Source organism: Bombus affinis, chromosome 11 (assembly GCF_024516045.1).
Source record: "Bombus affinis isolate iyBomAffi1 chromosome 11, iyBomAffi1.2, whole genome shotgun sequence".
In the NCBI taxonomy this organism is placed as follows: Eukaryota; Metazoa; Arthropoda; class Insecta; order Hymenoptera; family Apidae; genus Bombus; species Bombus affinis.
In genome coordinates, this window is record NC_066354.1 from 10426265 (window position 1) to 10448556 (window position 22292).

At 34.9% G+C, this 22292-nt stretch overlaps 1 long non-coding RNA gene across 1 annotated transcript in view; it reads left to right on the top strand.

Annotated features, from left to right (window-relative positions):
* LOC126921695 (uncharacterized) overlaps window positions 1-21769 on the top strand; it is a 68494-nt gene extending 46725 nt beyond the window's left edge. Inside the window, exons 2-5 of the long non-coding RNA XR_007712519.1 lie at window positions 17165-17219; window positions 17761-18610; window positions 18762-19064; window positions 19921-21769. This is a non-coding gene — a long non-coding RNA (uncharacterized LOC126921695). The remainder of the gene's footprint in view (window positions 1-17164; window positions 17220-17760; window positions 18611-18761; window positions 19065-19920) is intronic.
* Window positions 21770-22292: the final 523 nt, after the last annotated feature.

The window sequence follows — 22292 nt, forward strand, 5'->3', positions numbered from 1 at the left end:
TCGTATCATTCGTTACTGCTTAAAGCTTCAAGTATCAGGCACTTAGTATTCTTTTGTTTTAAATGTACATTGTCGTTCGTTTTCGTGATTTTGTAACCATTATACAGACTGATGTTTTTATTACGAATTTCCATCAAGCAATGAATTATTTCAATAAATACCGCTTTTAGTTGGATATTAAAGAGAATTAAGGAGGAATATGCAAAATTCATTCCATTTGCTAAAATGATACAAGGATACTAGCGAGAGAAAGTGAGACTAATGATACCTACTATATAAATAATAATAATTAAGTTACAACTGATTAATTTAGCTCTTAAACGGTAGCGTAAAGAGTTCCTGAGTAAAGAAATGTTAGATGGTTCTCTAAAATATAATTTCTATAACATTTATTATTCGATAGTTTAAAAAATGAAGATAGAAAATAGCTATCCGAAAGCTCGTCATTGTTTAATAACGGTAATAATAATTAAACAGTTTCAGATATTTCCACTATCTACGGAAGCTATTATAGAGCGACCTGAATATTATATTTCCCGATGTCTGGTGTTTTATTTCTTCGGAAATCGATCATGTGTTAGGTATTAATTGGAAATGAATCGTATTGAACAGATCGGTCCTCTAATTGAAACCCACGAGTGCTGGTGTAAGTTAAACAATGACATTGATTGATTTTATGCGCAGCGACGATGATTCTTTTGTGAACTGTGATCGATCATTGTTGACCGGGAATTGTAATGGAAAAATGGGGATGTTAATTGACAAGTGTGCTTGACATATTGGATAACGTATAATATAAATAATTCTAAGAACAGTTTTTATATATGTATGTGCCATTTTGACGATCGGTGAATCAAAATATTTTATCAATATTACGTTCAAATAAATTTATTGAATCTAAATAATCTATTATAGTTCCTGAACAATAGATTTTGTATTTTGCTCGACAAAGATATAAAATATGGTATAAATTCCGATTAAATACTCCAAAATTAAATAATCTAAATCAACTAACTAGATCTTTTGCAGTTACTTACTCACTGCTTGTGATCTAACTATAGCAGTTGAGGATTAAAAATATTCATATTCCACATTGTATTTATGTTTTAAAACTATGACATAATGGTTTTACATTTAATTTAATCACTTTCATCGCAACATCTGAAAAGCGAAGTAATATTGCAATATTAATTCGTGAAGTACACGCCCGTTTCCTCAATAACAACTACTTTGAAGAGCATAATACCAGTGCTTTCTAGGAAACGATTAACGATAGCCTGAGGATTAAACGTGTTTCACGCAGACAACACGTAAAGCTTCTTATCTTTAGGAAATCCGCGAAAAACCGTTATCGCCGCGCAATTTCTTGAAAAGAGAGTTTTCAATTGACACATGGTAATTTATACTTCTCATCTAACTTTCGATAAAAGTCAGCAACCAGTTAGTGCTTTAATGAAGATAGTTCTACATTTTTATATTTTACCATATAAGTACTTGAAGGAACTAAAGAATATAATGTAATTTTAATTACGAATCTTTTAATTAAAAGCTACCTTACTAATTTTAATATTATAGAAATATACATTAAATATGTACATCTTCTTTGCTTTCCAATGTGCTTTTCTTTAAAATTTTTCTTCTAAAATTTTATTTTCTTTAAAACGTGTTCTTCAATGACCCCCACTTTCCAAATATAATCTTCCGATTTTAAATAATCTTTTCTTATTAACTTATTGATTTCCTCTCGTAGCTTCAAAATATTCTGGTTAAATCAAGAGACCGTGCATGAGTAGTTTATAAATTCTGCAATAACTTCTTTAGATTGTAGATATTTTTCATGCAAAATGGAATAACAACGTTTTATACATCATCCTACTACTACACTTAAAACGCACAAACCCCTATCTATCTTTTTCTGTGACCTGCAATATATTTGTATATTTACATATATAAAATCTCCTCGCAAGATAGTACAACGTGAACTAAATTCACTAGATCGTTTAACAAGGGTTTCGTTACAATAGACCCGTTCCATCGTTGTCAAAGATGATGCAAATTAGAAGACAAAGCCTAGGCGTGTCTAATCATCAAGCAAACGGTGTCTCCAGGTCAAAGAAAGGGCTCTTTGACAATGTCTCTGCAACAGGGAGAGGTCGAAAACCACCACCAGCAACGTGGTTTATGACAGCATTGGGTGACTATTCCGCCGCATAAATAGAATATGAAAGGCAAAATATCTCCAGAGCGATCCTATAGCGACGACACTCCTCCATTTCCTTTGACATCGGCAATAGCCCTCTGCGCTGTTGCACTTCAATCACCGCCCCGTCCTCTCATCGATTGGAACGTATCGTAACATGATTTCCCATATGAAATAGTTTCCTGCATTTTTCTCTGTGCCGCATCAACGCACTTCCCACCGATCGTTCGTTCCCCCGCGCGAAACAAAGCGACAGATATTAGCATCGTTTCAACGGTGCCTCTCATTTTTCTTTCGTTACTTTTTCACATCCATTCCCCATTTTGCTAGGTTCCACTGTTTCCGATTATTATATACATCATCACTTATAGTGCACGTTATTCACGCAAATTTTCCTAATTTAGTACTTTATTCTTCTTTATAAATCTCTTTTTGTTATAACATGTACTGCACTGTTTGCTATGATAAGTATATCATGTTGATTTCGTTTTCTGTAATTATATTTTAGCAAATACAATAGAAATTTCGGGCATTTCTAACTATTCCAACAGGTTTACGAATCGCTACCAGAACCATTTCTAATCCAATTCCAAGTAAACTAAATTTAAATTTTGCTCCATACTTTCTCTTTAAACAAAATTCATCCTGTACGATCCTGGCATGGACTAGTGAAATAAATTCAACCAGTTCCACTCGTTCGAGTCACCGTGTTCCCATTGTCAACGATCTTCGTCATCCCTGTATCTGCATATTGCATTTAAGGATTTCGCGTGGGCAAATGGTCAGACATACTCGTGCTGTACGATCGCGTTTTACAATTTCGAAAACGCGTCGATAATACCGGCATTCGATAGTCGTTGTATCTATCGTTTCGGGCAGCACACTGGCCGCGTAAGCTCCGTTATCCGACAAAACCATTTTGAGAATGAAGGTACTCATATCGGCGAATGTCATTTCTGCCATGTGACAGGATCAGCCCGGGGTAACGAATGAACCTGTACGTTGCATGATAACGCCCCGTTAAAATATTACTACGAACGTAGGCGCTGATGCTATTCAGTCCTGTATTAACAAAGGTGTTCGTTAACCAGAGCGAACCGACGCCGATTCCTGGAATGATTATTCAAATGTCGCGCGAGCTTGCTTCGAGTCAGCAGGTGACCAGGTCGCGTGCACCATGTAGAACGTCTTGTTGACCAGGAAATGTCGCAGTCGTAATGTGAAATATTAGCTACTTGTTATTTGTTCACATTACATTACGGTAAGCACTGTGATATTTTCCCTTCATTTCTCATTTGTTTATTTTCGTTCTTATTACTTTTTGTGGTAGTTTCGCTTGATTTATAAGATAGATGGGAGTTTCACGATAGGAATAAATTATTCCCTTTGTAAATATTCATGATGTATTTCTGATGTTCTGATGATTTTTTCTGTTTGATATAAAATCGGTGCGCAAACTTGTGTTTCATAACTCACTTTAGTGCGTTAACTATCAGAATCGTTTGACAAAAAAAAAAAATTGCAACGATAAGAAACATACATGGACCAGAGACAAAAGCTTTGTAAAAATATTTGACACGCAATGATTTATCTACGTTCATATTGAGTTCTATCTGTGATCGTTCATATCAGAAATATACGTTTCAGAATATTTCAGAAACTTCAGAAGCTATTTCATTTGTTTCAATAATACACATATCAATTTAGAATTTTTCTTGTAATTTCATAAAAATTCGTGCATACGCGTGCAATTAGTAACGATGAATATTATATCGAAGACTAACTATGTAATATAAATTATAGTTAAAACAATTGAATTCCTTTTTTTAAAAAAACCAAAACGATAGAACGTACAGATCAACTGGAAACTCCGGAAACGTAATTACATTGTACCAATATAATCAATCGAAAGTTAAGCTATTTTAATCCTCAGCAGTACGATGCTGTTCGTTCTCGTCGAATGCGAACTTGGAGATTACGAAGCGATCGTGAGTACAGACAGATCGATCGTAATCTGACGACGAACTTCTGTATTCGCCGCATAAATCTAGCTTATCTACCAAGCCGCGGTAACCTAAACTATCCTTCTCGTAGCCCGGAAGCATCGGCAAACTTGTTATTGTTATTAGGCTCTCGAAACTCATCATGATCTCGCGCCGACGTAATTTTCACGACACGTCGAGTAGATACCCGCAATTTTGGCCGCTTGTACCGCTATTATCGCGCATCTACTTTCGAAATAACTATTTCCGTATCGTTAAACAGCACCCTCTCTTTATTTTCTAACCAGCCTCCCGGAGTCCCTATTTTCTTAAACGTCTAGGATCTCAATTTCCTCGACGCGATCCGAGATATCGCAGCTTTACGTACGAAATATGTAATTTTTTTTTAAATCAAAATAATCCATAGGACCAGCTATTGGCCCCTTCTTCGTGTCCTTTAACTTTTAATGGCATAGATAAACTTTCATTATGTTTGAAGACCGATAAAGAGGAAGATCGATGTGGAAACACTATTTTTGTTTTTATTAGAAATGTTCACTTTTGGCATTTACCTTCGTTCCCTCGTAACTTCAATTTTTCAATTATCTTCAAAACTGGCTGAACAAATACGAAGCGGAAAAAGAAGCGAATCATTATATAGCAGCTCCTAAAGCTGGGAAGACGAGGGAAGTAATCGAGTTCAATTCCACGTTCACCGTCTCCGTTTCCATAGAGATCAAAGCTCGAGATGTTTCGCGCGCTCGCGGCAAAATGAACGTTACGATGCTCAAACTTCTGTTCCTTTCACTAACTAGAAAGGGTGTCAGGCAGGGAGAGGGAGCAAAAGGGAGGGGTTGAAACGGTGTCGTAACGAACCGAGCGGGCTGTTAATCGCCCGCACGTTTTTTTCTACTCGATTCCAAAGGGGCTAAAAGAAACTACGCGATTGCACCGCTCTTTAAGTTCCACGAACCGCGAACATAGGACAAAATAGTATTGCAATGACTGTAGCAGGGTCGGACAAGGAGAACGTGAACAGGAGCGGTTGTAACGGCCTCTTTAACCGTTTCCACTTCCTCGTGCAAATTTTAGTGAAATTGTCGTGCACTCGAGGCTCTTCCCTTCGAGATGGGCGAACCTATTCAGGGACCACTCGAAAAACATTCGAGTGCCCATTGTACGAGTACGTCCGTCTGTTCAGGATGCTTTACCTCGTTGATGCACACCCCCTACAGTCCTTTGCAACCTGGTAAATACCCTAGTAAAATTACTCACTCCAAGTATCGTGTTAATAGAGGATGTAAGACTTTAATCAGATTTCAGATGAATTCGATTCCATGTAGTTCTGATGCCAAATGAAAATTCGTATGTATTTGTTAAATTCGTGCATGTCGTTCTTTATGATAGTTGATTTTGTTCGATTAGAGAGTCGATATTAAAAATTAATTCGAACTTGATATTTCTAATCTTCCTTTTTACAGCCAAATTGCTCGAGATTCGCCGAATTTAAAGCGACAACACACAATGAAGCACATATGTTAATCATGATATGTTATAGAATAAATTTATAATATCTACTATTCTGTGAATAGAGCTAGCCTATTTTGTTGTTAGATAAATAATCCTATCGATGACTTATTTTATGGTTACGACACATGATTCTTTACAGTCTTTAATTAAATTTGTCACATAGTTTCGTTTTGAATAATAGAATTAACGAATATATAGTACATCTACTTCTATTTTCATTGGTAAATTAACTTCATCTTTTTCAAAATAATAAAGAAAAATCTCTAGATATTCATCGAGTATTCTACTAATTGCATTAATCTCCTCTGGAATTTTTACAGACTCGGTGCAATAGTAATACACGTAACCAGCAATATAAAGCAGTTTACTATGCATTATGCGATTGGATTTACGATTTACGATTTCCGATTTCAAAACGCTTATGCTTAATGAAACAGTGGAACAGAAAGCAGTCATTTACAGTTTGCTACCATGCACTCGCGTTTGCTTCAAATTGGAATCATATTACAGTCAATGATTAAAGTAAAGATACGATTCAAAGGGAAACCAGCAATGCGCCATTGGCACTGATAACATTACAGAATGCATTATCGATTAAATCTTTATGTATAAAAAAAATCTTCAATTGTAATGAAATTCATTTTACATATTGCATATCTTATGAATGGAATAATTTAACGTGGATTTTAAAGAAATTTGTTCTAGTGAATAAATTGTTCTAATTGAATAAATAAAAAAATATAGTCTTAGAATCGTCAATATCGTTAAAAATTTTACCTAATAAATTAGTACAAAAATCTGAGCAAACCAATAATCAGATTACCCACTACTAAATCTATCAACATTCTATTCCTCAGAAGTTCTCCCAGAAAAATTTAAGTATAAGCGTCGTATCCTTTTAAAACCTATCACATCATTGACCGCGTCTCACCGCTAACAGAATCTCCAGTACCGCTATTTGCCAATTTTCACTATCCCTTTTATTGTCATAACTTGAAAGCGTATAAATGCCAGAAAGAATATCTCCACGTCCCGTAACCGGAGGCTCTTCATTTTCCAGCATTGTTGAATTTCGCGCTCTACACCTGGAAAAGGGACGAGAGTACACGTGCGCGAGCCCACTACGATTAATCATTCTGTTTTTCGATGCTACCTCCCCCAACCTCGAGCTACCTCGTTTTTTTTTTTTTTTTTCGTTTTCGGCCAGTTTTCACGGAGGAGTCGGGGGTAATTGTTCGCTCACGGTACGAACAACAAGCGCGTCAAAAGCCGGACGAGCCAGCGGATTCGTTAGGCAAGCATTTAACGAAAAACGACGCGGCGTTTCCCCGAGCTGTCTCCACCCCTTCTCGTCCGGCTAGTTTTTGTTTTAACCCGTTACGTTCATCCCTTTCTCCGACGATACATACGAACACTTGTCAACGTCGCGTGTGTGCACCAGGAACCGCGGAATTTACGTGCGATTTTGCGATCCGTTTTATTTTTATCCGCCTTTTTTTTCTTTAACATTCTCCCTTGTACCGTTTGGTTCTTCACACCTTCTCAGTTTGTAAATTTTTCCGATGTTTTGCTTGTCGTTAACTTTTTTATTCTATCTTTTGTGTCAACCCTCTTCTCATTTATTTTCTTTGTCTTTTCATTCTTGTTCCCTTCTCGCTTTTTCACCTTTTTTATTCAATACATTTTTTCCATTTTCTCTTCGGCTCTCTCTGTTTTCTTTTTCCAATGTTGACTTTTTAATTATCAAACTCCTATCACTCTCTTTTTCTCCGTTTTGGAACAAGAGTATTGTATCTGCTAGTTTTCTTTTCGTCATATTCTAAGATAGTAGCTATATGCATTTTTCTACAAATATTATATTTTATAACAAATTTATAATAACTTCTATAACATTTATAAATGTACACAAGTAATTAAAGCTAAGATACTTCCTTTAAGGGAATAAGAATCTATGTCTGCTTTATATGTTTCACAGAAAAGTAGCGTTTGTAATAAAGTTAATTAATTCCAATTTTAAATCATATTTCTAACACGTTATTTAGCAAATCATGTCATAAAATCTTCATCAACGGCCAGACTCTCAAATTACTCCAACATTTAGGCGTTTATTACATTAATTAATTTCGTTCGATCCACCAACTGATTCTAAATTATTTAAGGGGGCATTGTTTTAATGGCAACTCAAATTTCATCGCCCCAAGCATGGTCTGATTTACGCTATACATACTCGTGGTATCCGATCACTACGATGCACACACCCCCTAGCAGTTTCCTAGAATTTAATCTGCGCTATTATACTGACAGTTAATCTTGTTGAATTGTATCCTGTTCTGCTCGTAAATGTGTAATGTTATGATAGTTGACTCTATGAAGTTCCCAGATTTAATCGTAAAGAAGAAAACCATGATATTCAGAGACGTAAACAACCCCTCACGATGTTTTGCAAAAGAAATGGTAGATTATTATATTATCATACATTAAATCTGCTTACTCATGGAAATTACATGAAAATTTTCGACTTTTATTGCCGTGGAAGTGAAAACTAATTGATTACGGTTATAATAATTATGATTAACAGTTAAATAAAAAGAACAAGAGAATAAGATGAAATATGTGCCATATAGAATTAACTGTTACATAATATATACATTCTACAATGCCATGCTTTTACTACGATGCCATACTTCTTACTACTATGTCAAATATTTATTACCTACAACTTACCTACTTACTTAGATTACAACCTCAAAGTAGCCTAACTTACTATAAATCACGACTACGTAAAAATCTAAATATTTGCTTACTCTATCCACGTAATAATCTAAATGTACAAGAATAAAGGGAAAGGAGAGGAATATTGTATGGAGTATGAGCCACAAAAGGCTCTGAAAGAAATTCAATCTGCGAAAGGTTAGTAAAATTCTATAAAATATGTATAATTACTTCCTGATTGATAAAGGCCAAATATTTCCTAATATTTAGCTTCTTTCTTTTGTTCACCTCCTATATTTCTCTCATTCTTTTGAGCCTTTGGCATACATATTTAAGAATTTCTGGAGTTTCTTCTTGCACATAAAATTTCACACATTCTTGTACGGAACAAAATAAATTTTAATTCATATTTTAAATTCTACTGACGTTTATAATGCTTTGAAGTACTTGAGCCTACTTGCGCGCCACCTCTATGAAAAAGATATAAGTTACGAAGTTGCAATACATGACGTTAACTATAGCGAATTCACATAATATAGTAAAATAATTTGAATTCTATATGTGAATGTTATGATCCCTATCGAAATAAGTCAAAGCTATTGTTATTAAAATTTCTATGTTTCAAACTGTCTACATGGAGCTATCTTTAAATTATCAAGAACTCTATATCGCGAATTACATTGAAACAATAAAATAATTCCTTACAAATTTCTTTGAAATAAGAGAATGATTTCATATATCCGAAATAGAACAATGATTAATTTAATCGTATTTGCTTTCATCTTAGTATTCCAAATAATTACGAAATTATCTATTATGAAATATGTATCAAATATATTTCAAAATAAATATAAATTGTATATCAAATGTTACCCATGCTCGAATAAAAAGACAATAGAATTGCTCATGTACAGCTGTCTTAGTTAAAATGAATTAAACATTACCAAATTTCCACGAAGACTCGTCGTATCCATCATTAATCGTCGTTGCGTCCATATATTGATATTTCTGATACTTCTACATTATCCCTGCTATCGATCAATAACCTGCATAAAAAATAACTACAAGTCAAAACAAATATATAAAATAATTAAATGAAAACACAATCAAACTTAAATTTTGTTACGAAAACTTACGATAGAAGCTATCGATAACAGTACTATGTAATAAATAGGCGATCGAAGAAAAAGTAAAACATAAATTTCACAAAACTGCTTAATTTCATTAGCTGAATGTTCAATGAATCGTTAAATAAATGTGTATTAATTAAACGATATTAATATCGAGATATAAACGATAGTAAAAAATATAGCAATGAATAATGCGAAAAATATACTAATGACAGTAATAAAAAATCGACGCCACCAATAGGTTATAATACGTTACAAACCTGACGCAACGTGATCCATGTTATCTGTACGAAATGAGACGACTGAATGACTCCTTGTACCTTAGTTTCGCCGAGAAACTTCCAAAGTGGTGGGGGAAGGGGCGGGGGACATACGAGCCGGTGGCACAAGCAGATACACAGTGAACGATTACACGCAGTTACAGATTAACGATCTAGACAAAAAAATGTATACATCAACAAAAACATTCATCTTCTACGCAGCGCTTACACGAATCTTTCTCTAAATCGATATTTACAAACATCGTACAATAATTCGTAGCCCTAGTGGCAGCATTCGTATCATAGACACATTTGTCTGATTCGGAACGAGGAAATGAAACTCATCTGGTAAACTCGCGGACGGGACAATCGCAGTATACGTCTCTGAATACCATGGTCTTCTCTACGATTTGTACGAGGTAAGCTACTGTCCATGTATCGTTAGAATTGACGATCACTGTGCGTTTCGTTCCTTAGACTAACCTCCTTTCGTTTGCGTAAGATTTTCTCTCGTGCAGGAGTATTTTTAACGATTTTTAATTGTCTATATAATTAGAAAGAAAAGACGAAAACGCAATTTTTTTATGCTTGATTTTCGTCTTATTTCGGCTTCAAGAGTCTTCCCTTAAATTTCCTGACACCTATATAATAGGAACCCTATGTGATTATTTATCTAAATCATAGTCAAGTATTTATTAAAAAATCTCTTCTTCTCAAGATACAATTAGCCAATTATATTCCTATAGTGTGCTCATCGGTTTTACATTACACTGGCACACGCAACACTTTGCAGATGAGCCTTTTTCATAATGGCTGCTTTTAAACTACACCATCGTGACTTCCTAGCATTTGCCGTAATTGTTCCTTTGGATTGGATATCATAACGGTTCCACCATCCAGCTGCTTTTAAATTAAATTGTTTTATGCAATTCTTCTAAATTTAAATGTATATTTAATACGTCATATTTTACATAGGTTATATATGTATTTTACATATATAATATAGTAATATACGTAATTATATACATATATATAATATTACATATATTAATACATATATATAATATTACATATATTATATATATATTTGGATTTTGCATCTACCATATTTTTATTATATATATTTATACAATGAATTTTTAATTATGTTTCATAGTATGTGTAACAATATATTTTAATGTTTGGAATCCTATTGATGTTTGCATTGCCTCTGTTAAACTTAATTTTTTCGAATTAAAAATTTTATCACATATACTATTTTTCTTTTAAAGACTTCATTTATATTAAGATTACATTCAGCTTTTCGTTATAACTACTGAGATCAAATTATGAGAATGCAACGCAACTTACGCAGGTTGCGTTAATAGTCTCATTGTAATTTCTAATGGAGTGTTTTTGTATGAATGCTCAACGATATCCCGGAATTTTCGAGACTCCTAGCAGTTGAGCAATTTTGTTAGAAGGGAAACTTTAAGATGGCGTATCAGGTAAAATTTCATAACAGTTTCCATTGGGACGGAATATTGCGAACGAACATTGTGCGAAACAGGTTGCGTTCAAAATCGTGCACAGGATTAGTATGGATAAATCCAATGAGAATTTCTTTAGTTTTTGTGTCACTTCGTAAGTACACTCCTTGTTATTGTTGTGAAAATTGTATATGGCGGAATAAAATAGTTCGATATGACTTCTTTTAATATTTGGATTTAAGCGTTTTTAATAAATACATATTTGTTCTTGTGATCTACAATGACAACATTTTAGTAACAAGTTAGTAATACTATTAACTGATCAATTATTGCATAAAGAGCTCAGATTATAGAAATCGCTATGCAAAAATATTATAAACGATCGGATATTTCAGAAACCATCAAATTTATTTCTTACATTCTGGTCTAGACATACATAAGTAAATAAAAAATTATTCAAACTCTATTTATACAATTAATTAAATTATTAATAGCTGGAATTCTTAAACGCTAAAGGACACCACAGAGTGGAAACTAAACAAAACATATCGCAGTTCTCAATCGCGTTTCCTATTCGCGACCTCAACACACCTTATCGCGTAACAAGTTTACTCTTATCGCAATCAGTATTTCCAGACATTTGAGCGGATCTCCTTTTACTTCCGCGCGTTTTATCTTCCACGAGGGCGCGCCGGGGATGACGTGACAAGAATGTTGAACATGACCCGTCGAGTTACATCGACTTTGTGTCGGTTCGACCGGTTTTATTGATCTTAAAGTATTTCTCCAACGTGGAAAAGAAAAAAAAAAAAAAACAGGAGCGCAACCATAACCGTAACTAATGTAAGCTTCTTTCGGGGCTTGCGGAGAACTCTTCGCTGTAAAGTTTCCGCACGGCAGGCGCAGCCGCGAAAAGTTTCTGCTACGGTGTGCATTTGCACTCGGGTGTTTCTTGAATTTGAATATCGCTATGGGCACCGTTTCTCCCCCACGTGAATTTATCTCGTGAATTATCTCTCTCAAGTGTGCTCACGCTCACTCAGCCGCATTCAAACGCGTACACGCAGTGCGATTCATTCGAGTAGAATCCCGAAAGAATCCGCCTGAAGAGATTGAAACCCGTAATTACGATCAGCCGTGTCAATTTACGAATAATTATAATTACAATAACGATGTACAAGATAATAGCACGAGAACTATTGTTGAAACAACCAAATGATCAGTGTACACCAATTACTTTCACAGTGGCGCAACTAGCTTCTAATATGTAGCAAAACAAGCAATTATTAATAAAAAAATCTATAATTATAGATACTTTGATGTGAACAAAAGTTGATGTTAACTTCGTTAAAAACATTTATACTAAAGACTACCTCCCCAAATGCTAAATTTATATTTCCAACAACTTTCGTGGCATTTTATTAAAATAAGAATATTCATGTTTTATGCGACGTGCTTTTTATTTCACCTTAATAAAAAAATTTACATTTATTTTTTTAAATCCAAAGTACATCCAAAAGTATCTACATACATAACATAATATGATAAGTAAATGGTATTGCGCGTGTCGTGTTTATGGTATCAGAGGTGAAATACGGATTTCATTCGGTGCTCTGAATTGAATGCTCAGTTAATGGAACGATACGATTGAATTGGTCGCCGCTATTGTTTGAATTTTACTCAGATGTCAATGAACGAATTGATATGTAAATGAGCTTCTCCGACTCCCGTCGCTTCTCTTCGTATTATTCTTTTCGTGCAGCCCCGTTGGATTATCAAGACTCATCGTGGTGTATTCGCTGGTACAATCATTCAACGATATTTATTGCCTTGGCGTCGTCGTCGAGATAGGAAAGTTTATGCTGTCGTTTTATCGACGATCACCACGATCGTTGATATCAATTCCACGCATCACGATTTTTCGCTAAGATCGCGATTGTATCTTGCTTACAAGTTCGATACTTAAATCTACATCTCATGAAATATCAACGAAGAATTGGACATTGAATTTGCTTAATACTAATACCGACTCACTAATGATTTATATTTGCAAGTTTGCAGATTCGTGTTAAATAGAAGATAAACAGCCTTTCCTGTTTCACATATTTTTAGAATGAAGGAATTTCTTACATGATGGAAATACTTTGCAAATGTGTCTTCTACAATTACTTAATATAAATTTTACCAACAACTTTCAGTAGAAGGAAGTCTATTAATTTTCCTTACATATATAAAAATTTGGTAGTGCGATAGAAAGGAGATACAAATAAGTATTATATATTTTTGACATTTATAAGGCATTAATACCTTCCTCTGGCCGTTCGATACTCCATTGTCGATGGCTATTCTCGACCCCTTTTTTATCCATCGATAAAAATGCTATCCCTGTCCCGAAAAGCAGCTTACGCGGAGAAAAAGGGAAACCGCGGGATTGAAAACCTTACCGCGCATCGTATCGTTTATTTGGAAGGTCCACTACACGTAAGCAAGTGGCACGCTGAGATAAAGTTTAAATCACTGGAGTAATAAAAATGAATACGGGGACAATATATCTCGCCATGAAGTCTTTCTTTTCCCTGTGCCAAACCGCTAGCCCATACAACTATGCATTGTCTGTCAAAGATTCGTTCATACACGTAATTTTTATCGTCATCCGTTTCCTTACGAAATTGATACTTCTAGATACGATCTCGAATAGTCTTAAAAGTTTCTCATACTTGCGTATTTTATTTCTTTTTTCAATATATTTTCCGAATTCTGATAAAGTCAGTTCTTTTATTATTTATTTATTTATTTTCACCGATAATCGATTTTACAAACGAGTCATGCAGTAAAATAATAAGATAAGATAACAAGTAATTCATACTTAAAAAATAAATTCATACATATATTGTATAAGTATGTGTACTTTTCCGAGAAATGACCGTGTTTAACAGAAACACCATTTTTAGAAATATTATAAATATTTCTGTATAATTTTGTTACATGTTATTATTTTTGTTATTTCTTTTCTTTCATTTCAAACGAAGAAAGAGGTAACAGACTGTCGAAGGAAACCCCAGAGGCAAAAATTACGTTGCAAATTATATTGGAGAATAAATTAAATTTTCTTTATAACCCAAAAATAATACACGTAAGAATAATACAGCTTTAATACACGTATATGTATAGGGAAAGGCAAAAGAGCACAGCTGAGGCAATATTTCATAGTAACCACGTTCGTTCACTGACCTACTCTACGCATCAGCTTTCAAAAGTATTCAAACTGGCCGAACAAGCAACAGTTCTCTCCACAATCCCGATCGTTCAAACCCCTTCTCCGTCTTTTCTTCTCTCTTCGTTCCTCTGCATGGCTCCTTGACAGTCCCGGGCGACAACAGTGTGGCAAATTAAATTAAATCCGCCTACAGGGCAACGCGATCGATAGATTTTCATTTGGCGTGGAGCGTTTTCGATTGGAGCGAGCAGGACAAAACGTGGGAAGAGAGGAGAGAAGGCTGCAACGACGCCGTAGAGACGAAAAAGAGAAGGAAAGAACAAGGGCGAAGTGAAAATATTGCCTCGCGGCCCTTCCGTCCCCATCGGTCTCTCTGACAATCGTCACCCTCTCTTGCGGGTGCCACCCATCCACCCACTCTCTCTCTCTCTCTCTCTCTCTCTCTCTTCGCTTCTCTTCTCTTCTCGATTCTCTTTCGCCGCCGGTTGCATTTTCAAAGATTAATCTCCCGATTTATTCACCAAGCACGCAGCTAGTCGTGAATGTTTTCTACACCCGGTATCATAGCAATAGCGTGTAATAAGCGAACCAGATGCCACGCTGAAACGAGATTCGGTCAACGAATTATGTATTTATTGTGCGAAGATAAGGTGGAAAAGCGAGAATCATGGACATTGTGTTTATTGTATTACTTAAATATCAGTTAAACGATATTCTTGTGGGTGTATGCGTTTATTTATTGCAATTTTGGTATTCAGTCATCGAGATAAACTAGTGGATGTTCAGACGATGAAAGTGAAACGTAATGTGGTAAAGGCGTTGGTTGGACATTTATTAATAGACAAGTAGTACTCGTGATATTTAGCGGACGCAGTTTCAATTTCTTTAGATAAGTTCATGAAAACATAACTTTGTATAAATAGTCTATTATACATAGTCCAGCATCAAAATATTCTAATCAAATTCCGATTCGTTTAATTGTCTATATGTTTGAGAGAAATTTTCGTTACCATATGTGCCTTTCTCACCGATTTCTATCAATTAATGGAAATATTCCTAAAGGGAGATTTTGAATTATTGCTTGATGTTTATGAAATAAAAGCTGCCGATTTAAGTGGAATAGGAAAATACACTTCAGAGACAATTATACGATCTATCAATAACGCAGAGAATATTGAGCGAATTTTACAAAAAGAATATGTACCCGGAAAGTCGAGAAGAACTCAATAAGATTCACAATAAGTGGGCTCACAAGAAATTGAAAGAAAGGAATATAGACTATAAGGACGTTATTAGTTTCAAATGTTAATTGAAGTTATCGATTTATTACTGAAGGAGGCAACAGAATAATTAATGCATGAAACCTTTGTGATAATAACCAATCGCTCGATATATTAAAAGGCAAAAACGGCCAATAAACGCGACCAGCTTGATTATGAAAGCATTTGAGAGAAGACTTCTATTTGATTGAATTTTAGCAATAAGTGGACAGAGCCATGTTTTCTACTTATAAGCGGCGAACTATCCATACCGATCAATGAGGTTAAGTGTCTGCATGGGTTTATTTCGAGCAGTTTCGATAGTAAAGTACGCCGCACACTCCATCAGCCGAATAGTATTACGAGCGCTATTGCTACTAACCACTCGTTATTTCCCTATCGATCGGTTCTAAGCTTTATTTCGGCGCGCGTGTACGACTAAATTATAATTCCGGCGGGCTATTACAATGCAGGCAGTCCTAGTTTCACGATGGCATCGCTTGAAAATTTACTACCTATTTCTTCGTACAATAAAGAGAATGTTAGAATATCTTTTTTCCAATCTCGATATAAAGTTATTTTACAGTATGTTTATTATACATTATATACCATCGAACAAATTACAATTATAATCATTGTATATTATTTTCTTGCATAATTCGACTCGCGTAATTATTAACATCCTTGGATGTATCGACGTTAAAAATTAATAAGAACGAGCATAGAGATCGAAGTCGATACACCAGCGACTACATCATTACAGATTTCATATAGAACCTAAAGATTTTTTTTAAAAAGTTAATTTAGGATTCTGTTTTCTCGAAAGACTTTATGATTCAGAATTTATTCAAAGAAAGCAATAAAACAAAATGAATCTTGCTTTAGTAACTAAGAGAAAAGTGAGAGAAAATCAACAGATACGAACTCTTCATATTCTTCGCGTGTGGTCTCCAAGTCAAATAAACATATAATACGATTATGTGGTAAAAGCGATATTAGTTAAGGTAACTTCACTAATCTGAAGGTTTTATATCGTTTCTTTCTTAATCGAAGAGTCACAATCAATATTATGTTTACGTTTAACGTTTATGATAATCCAGCGATTGAGATTTGTCATGCCTGATTACCCTTGCAATGTAGCAATATCCATTCGTGAAAGCAGCTTGATATCGGAGCCAATTTTCTCTATCGAATACAATAATAGATCTGAAAGGATCTTTTTATCAGATCTGCTTCGAGCGAACATATCGAGAGGGATATTATACGTGTACACCTCTCAGCTTGTAAAATTAAATTACGCAGGTCGTTTCGCGTTTGTGGCTCATATTGGAAGAAGAGGGAAATTTTCTCCTTCTACGTTCAACGCCTTGCACATAACGTTATTCACCTCACAATTTTGTTTCAGGTTATTCGACAGCGGTTCGATGCAGAAGTTCAAGATTCTTTTCCACGATATCGAGGTAAAGGTGGCAGCATATAAATGTAAACTCGCAAGTAACCGAGAAGTTACACGGAGTTCGCAATAAGAAACTCGCTCCCTTGCTTACTTGCGCTGCGTTACGCTGCATTTAGTTCTATGGATTTACGAAAAATTACTTTCGAAATTAGTTCTTATAAATTGCAAGATATCCTTCGAGTGTAAATTCGAAAAGAAAATCCTTCTCCGGGAGAAATTCTGTCAGGATAGTTTTACATTTTACATTCTTTAATTCTTGTAGAATATATTCATATTCGATTGATAAATAGGCTAATTATTAACTGTTTTATAATTTGTGACTTCTTTATACATTTCGAGATCAGTTCCAAACTTTTGCAATATCACCATGATAATTGTGCCTCATGGCAATGTTAACGATATTTCAAAAAGTTTCGTATAACACACATAATATGTTCGTAAAAGTTTTCTATGATAAATGTTCAAGTACTCTCATAGGTTACTATATAATACAATTAGGATAACATTAACGGATCCTGTCAATTAAAGCTTAAATTCATTTTCAGATATCAAATCTTGATCGAAGAGAAATTAGATCAAAAATAAGGAAAGACTTGATTTCTCAAACGGGTATTCGGGAACGATGAAATAGGACAATAAAGCTGGTTCCTGGAGTTAAACAAAACGTATCTGTTAAACGGAATACTGTTACGAAATCTGCTCGCCAAACAAGGGCACTGCCGTACTTCCGAATGACATCGTAGTCTGTTCTCTGTGTAACGGATTCCCGGACTCGAGATTGTCAATCGAAACAGGACTTTCGACATGCTTGTTACCACGTGACTTAAGCGTGTTCTAAGACATGCCGAGTGGAGGCAGGGAGATGAGGAGAGAGTTGGAAACTTTGAATCTTGCAAACAGCCTCGAGGACTTGTTCGCCACCCTCGTGAAGACTAATAAAGCTACGAACTGCGAATACGGACGGTAAATGGCGGGATTGCTAGATAAGAAGTGGTCACCACCCGTTAAAATTATCCGGTTACTTACGAGAATGAAACTAAACTAAATATGGAAATAATTAAAAACAGCTTAAAGTGTACCATTGGTCGCAAAAATTTACACACACACTCGACGAATTTTACGTATCCGACTTATCAGAAGAAATTAAAAATGTAGTTTGTACAACATTATTTAGAGTTGTACGCAAAATGATCTTGCTCGATTTATTACGGTATTTCTAAAAAGAATAAAAATATAAAGCATTTATGAACAAAGATCATGCTCGGAAAGTGCTTCGGAAAGAACAAAACTTTTGGTTCTATCGATGTCAAGAATATTGCGGGTCGTAGGCTGTTATTGAATCTTATTAGGATTTCCAACGTGTTAATATTAAATCTACTTGTTTCGTGAATTCATGTAAGTATAACGAAGATATTTACACTTTTACGAAATTGTATTCTTTTATTTCTTACGTTATTCGTTCGATACGTATAATATTGTGTCATCTTTTATTTATTTTTTCATGTACCATGATTACTTGGACACCATATACGTACGAACGTTTTAGTAGCTAGGATCAAGACGCGTTCAAACAAATGAGGAAGGCATTTGAAATCCTTACAGCGAGAAAGCAATTAAATTGGCGCCCCGCTGCTCTCTTCTTTCGTGGAATCAGCCGGTGAGAAAGCGGTAAAATTCGATTATTACCGAGCTTAATGGCGCGGCTTAAACATCTTTAGTTCATCTTTGCCAATGTCCATCGCGATTTTCGGCTTCACACTCGAATGCTTGGCAATTTTGTGATCGTCAACGACTCGAATGGAACGGTAGTTTTCACTGCCACGCATTTGCGACGAGTTCCTTTTAAAAGGTACGTAGATTTATCCCAAGCCTTTTTTCTTGGCTTAAGAATTTTCATGGAATTCAGGATGAAAAGACATTGTTCTTTGAAAGCGTTTAAAAGGGTTTTATTTTCTTCTTATTTTAGTCTTTGTGTTTGGCTTTATTACCATTGCTTTGTTCAGGATGTTCATATTTTGTGCTGTTTTTATTCAAAGTAGTAGTTGTAATGGACCGGATTATACTTCTAGTTTTAAATTAAATTTTTATTTAAATTCAGAAAACTATATCATATCACATATTCTCTACTCCAGAGATCATTTAAAGTTTCGCAAATTTTAATTTCATTGTGTCTGAATCCAACGAATTTATAGTTTCCATGGAGCAACTGGAGTAGAAAAATCTCTTTATGTTCGATATATAAAGGGAAGGGTAAGAATAATCGATAACTTTATTCCTCTGCCACTATACGATTTTGAGGAGAAATAAAAAACGTCTAGTGGGCGATATAAAGGCAATAAAATTAATTTTTTATATAGCTCCATAATATGTTATGCGTTTCAGCATATTGCCATTTTTAATATCTGTGCTAATGACATATTATAGTTTTTAGAATGGTATTTGCGTTTATAAAATTATTAGTATATTTGAGGAAGCCTGAGGGTAATGAATAATAGGAACAGAACTAAAAGGGATTGGAAATAACAATATGTTAGCGTCGACTCTTCTATAGAAATGATGTCAAGGTCGACGCATCGCGCGGTGTCGAATCCATCTCCAAGCCGGAACCATAAATGTGTCATCGTGGTTTAGGATCGATCTCGATAGCGGCTTTCAATGGCGATACTCTGAAGGACTGTTGCGGTTCTAATTCGTGGATGTTACAGCTATAGTTTCGGGGTGCCGACTGTCAACAAGAAGATCAAGAGGATCAACGCTCTCTGTTGTTCCACGCGCCGCGCCGCCGATGACTTGGGGACACTCGGGCTCACGGTGAAGAGGGATAAGAGTTTTCTAGAAGGATCTGATCATGGAACGCTGGCAAGCTGATAAATCCTCTGACAACAGAACTGACAATGAGTGAAAAACCTCAGCACTTACCTCACAATCTTCACGAGATTCCCATCGTCCAAGATGGATATATCGTCGAATTTCGAGATACGTATTATTTAACAAGTAGAAGATAAAAATTAGTCAATTAAACAATGATGATAGGATACGTAGAAATTGAATTGAAATCTGTGAAATTATTTATTAAGTTTTGTAGTTAAGAATTCAATTTTATCAACAATGAAATAATTAATTTAATGTTCTTGGACAAAAAAAAAAAAGGATTGATATTTAATGAGAAATCTAATATACTTCAATACGTACGTACATACGTTCACATGAAAAATTTCTCACAAAATCGATCCATAAATAGATGCATTATTTCATATCACAATTTTATACAAACGAATAAATAATTTCACAATTAAAAAATAATAGTTGATGGAAAACACGAAGTTATATTGACCAACTATTATGTTTAGTCTGTAATTAACACAGGTTTTTTTTCACAGCGCAACCAGACAATCTTATGATAATTACGTACGATTCTATAACGAACGCGACGCAACGTCTGGATCGACTGGATTCAACGAAAGCAGCCTGAATCCTGAGACTTCCTAAACTTATTACGCTTCCTTGACGTTGAAAATAAACGATGAAGAAGAGCGGCAGACGGTAAAAACCGGGGAATTTTTGTAAAACAAGTGGCTGCAACTCAGCTTGACGCCGCGCCGTGGAAACCGACTTCGAGGTTGCATTAAGAGCTCCGCGGTAAAGTGTACTGTCAATAATTTAGGAACCCTCCGATGAGGTTTTCTTTTCAAGCCAGCTACCGTACAGCAGAGACCAATAGAATGGTAATAAGATAAAGAAAATGGGACGGAGGTAAAAGTTTTTGTTGTTTAATGTAATTTAAAGAGGCAGAAATCCATATGGAAATCAGAAGTAGTAATACCTTTTTGCTGTTTTAACGAAGTAATTTTGAAATCATTCTTGATTAAGCAGCCGCTTTATTATTAAAATACATAGAATTAAAACATGTTATATATTTCTTTTTTCTAAAGTGGATAATAAATTATTTCATACAGTACAATGTAAAATACTAATCGCAAATAAAATAAAATGTTTGTTTTTCGTGACAAACTTTTATTTTATTCATTTATTTATGCGAACAGGAAATAAGATATCTTTTGGCATACAGAGTAAATGTAAGGAATACTAAATACTTAAGGCCAGCAACGTATATCAGGTCTGTAAGTATGAAACCGGAATTTGCCTATAGATGGCTTTTTGGCGTGGCATCCACCAATTGCCAGACAGGTGGGAAAAATGTATAGTTAGCCTTGGGCAATACTTCGAATAAAATATTTTTAATCATTTTCATACAATAAACGTGTATTTTCTACACAAAAATTCCGGTTTCATATTTACATACCCGGTAAATGATATTACTATGTTCTGAAATTACTAGCATGCACTCTATTTTAGTTTTATTAGAAACTTTTTATAGGTACTCGATTATTGATTGATTGGATATGAGAAGGATGATGTGAAAGTACGGAAGTTACAGATATATGATTGATCGGTGACAGGCTGTCGAAGACAGTTTGTAAAAATAGAATGTGCTAATAAAATCGAATGGATGTCAAGTGTTTTTTTAGCTCTGGGTCGAGCTTGTTCTGCGCTTGAACGCTAATAAACTTCACATTACTCAATCTGCCATTGACGTGCTGAACAAGTATCACATCATATCTACTTCTATGTTCATCAAATAAAACTACGTCAATAGCACTCAAAAGGTTATCAGTAACATGAAATACAAGTTATTTATACAAGTACAAAATCAATGGATTGCAGTTCTAAGTAGTTCAATCACGTTCTTATAGCCGTGTAAGCAAAAACAGGCATACATCTTATTGATTCATTGACAACTTGATTCATTGATTCATTGAGAATTTAATTTTCGCACGCTCGATATTGTTCAGATAAAGAATAACAAATAATCAAAAGTAGTAAACACAGCACGCATAGGAACGATATGGATCTCTGTTTCAGTGAAATCGTCGTGCTCTGTAATTGTTTTATTACGAATAATATTTATCGGAACTCTGTGGTAAAACCCCATCTTGTACCGCGGATGTGTCTACTGGCTACATGCGGTACAAATGCCCATGAGGTTCCGGATGGGGTTCGTTTTCCCAAAGCTACC